At 44.7% G+C, this 2,255-nt stretch overlaps 1 pseudogene across 1 annotated transcript; it reads left to right on the forward strand.

Moving 5' to 3' along the window:
- The first annotated feature begins 551 nt into the window (after positions 1-551).
- Positions 552-1,482, forward strand: LOC308246275 (taste receptor type 2 member 41-like; annotated as a pseudogene). The gene has a single exon. The product of its transcript is annotated as a taste receptor type 2 member 41-like (transcript).
- The last annotated feature ends 773 nt before the right edge of the window (positions 1,483-2,255 follow it).

Below are 2,255 nucleotides of genomic sequence, written 5' to 3' on the forward strand. Positions count from 1 at the left end.
TGCTACAAAGGTATCTGAACTTGAAGGGGGTGACTACTCCTAGGTAGGGATGGACGTGTAACAGGGAAGCTTGGCTAGACACAGACTTCTTTAGCTTCAGTATTTGCTTAGGTCTTGACCATTAGAATGTCTCTCTGTACTTCTTCTTATATACTTAATATCTTGAGAATGACCTGATGGGAAGGTATGTGTTTGCATGGCCCAAGGATGGCATAAGAAGGATGAAACTCAGACACAGACTCCCTGAGAAGCCCTCTACATTGATGTTAACCATGGCAACATGTAGGCAAAACAAGAAAAAACAAATCAGGGGCAGTTGGTAGCATAATGGTAACTGAGCCTGGGAGAAATTTGCATTCTGTTGAGCCAAGTTTACCTTTCCTCCATAGCATAGCCAAGCATCTTCCTTTTAAGTGAGCTCTGGCTCAAATGCAGAGCCTAAGCATTCTTTTCACATTCCCTAAGGAAAAATCAAAAGAGGGACTGTGAGTGGGGGTAGGAAGGAGGCTAAGGACCAAGGCGCAGGGGTAGTGACCAGAGTAGGGGCCAAAATGCAGCCAACATTCACCGCCCTCTTCATGCTGCTCTTTGTCCTGCTGTGTCTCCTGGGAATCTTGGCCAATGGCTTCATTGTGCTGGTGCTGAGCAGAGAATGGAGGCAGCTTGGGAGGCTGCTCCCTTCTGACATGATCCTCATTAGCTTGGGTGCCTCCCGTTTCTGCCTGCAGTGGGTTGGAATGGTGCACAACTTTTACTACTTCTTCCACCTGGAGGAATTCAGCAAGGATCCTGCATGGCAACTCTTTGTTCACCAACGGGACTTGCTGAATTCAGTCACCTTCCTTCTGGTTTGGTACCTGGCTCAGTGTCCTCTTCTGCATGAAGATTGCTAACCTCACCCACCCTACCTTCCTCTGGCTGAAGTGGAGGTTCCCAAGGTCAGTGCCCTGGCTTCTGCTGGGCCTTCTCCTGATCTCCACCATCATCACCCTGCTCTTCTTTTGGGGAAACTACGCTATGGATCAAGGTTTCTTTATTAGAGAAGTTTATGAGAATATGACCTACATGGAGAGGGTCATGAGGATGGAAATTCACTATTTCCTACCTCTCAAATTTGTCACGTTGTCAATTTCTTGCTCTGTTTTTCTGGTCTCAACTGTATTGTTGATTCATTCTTTGAGGAGACACACTTGGACAATGCGGCAAAGTGCCCACAGCCTGCAAGACGCCAGCACCCAGGCTCACACCAGAGCTCTGAAGTCACTCATCTTCTTCCTCATTCTTTACATTCTGTCTTTCATGTCCCTGATCATTGATACTATAGGTTTCTTTTCCACAGAGAGTGACTGGTTCTGGCCATGGCAAATTGTAACCTACCTGTGCACATCTGTCCATCCCTTTATCCTCACCCTCAGCAACCCCAGGCTTTGAGAGGTGTTCAGGCAGATACTTCTGTTGGCCAGGGGCTTCTGGCTGGTCTAGGTGCCATGGTCTCCTTATTTTGATTCTCAGAAGAGACTCAAATGAAGATGACAGAACCACGGCCCATTTACATGGAAATATCTTCATAGGTAGATGTCTACTGGATCATGCTCTGGGCTCCTCCTTTGAAAGGAGAGAAGGAGAACAAAATCTGGGTACACTCTGAGCATGAAACCTCTCTTGGTACACTATTAAAACAGGGCCCCATGGGTCCCAGAGAGCCAATATTGTCCAGAAGGTCAGAATACAAAATGTTGTGCAATTCTCTATGTCTGTATACTCTGTATTGAGAGGAAGCCTTCAGTTAAATGTCTTGATTAAGTATACTATCTTATCTTGAAAGCCTAATGGGAAATTAAGAAAAAAATATGTCCCCAACTGAATTAGGGTGTAGATGAGGAAGCAGCAACTTTCGTAAGGATAATGTCAAGTTTACTACTAAGGGACAGTTGTGGTAGACAGTGGCTGGGCTGTGAGGTTTAAATGCTCTTCCTTTTGTGGTGATTCTTTTCCTTGCACCAAGCTTGGGTAATTTGGTTTTAATTTTGTTAAAGCCGCTGGAAGGTTTCTTTACACTACCCCTGTCTCTTTTTTAATTGATATTTCCATTGTTCTGCCTTTGATTTTATCCTCTCTGAAGTGTAAGTGGCAGCCAGACTTTTTCCAGGTTTATTCTCCCCCCTCAAGCAAATGTCATTAAGTCACATGTGAATAGAATAAACATGTACTTTTGTTCTGAAAAGCAAACATTCAAGAATTTCACTTAGTTTGTG

Source organism: Plecotus auritus (genome assembly GCF_963455305.1).
Source record: "Plecotus auritus genome assembly, chromosome: 4".
Classification (NCBI taxonomy): domain Eukaryota; kingdom Metazoa; phylum Chordata; class Mammalia; order Chiroptera; family Vespertilionidae; genus Plecotus; species Plecotus auritus.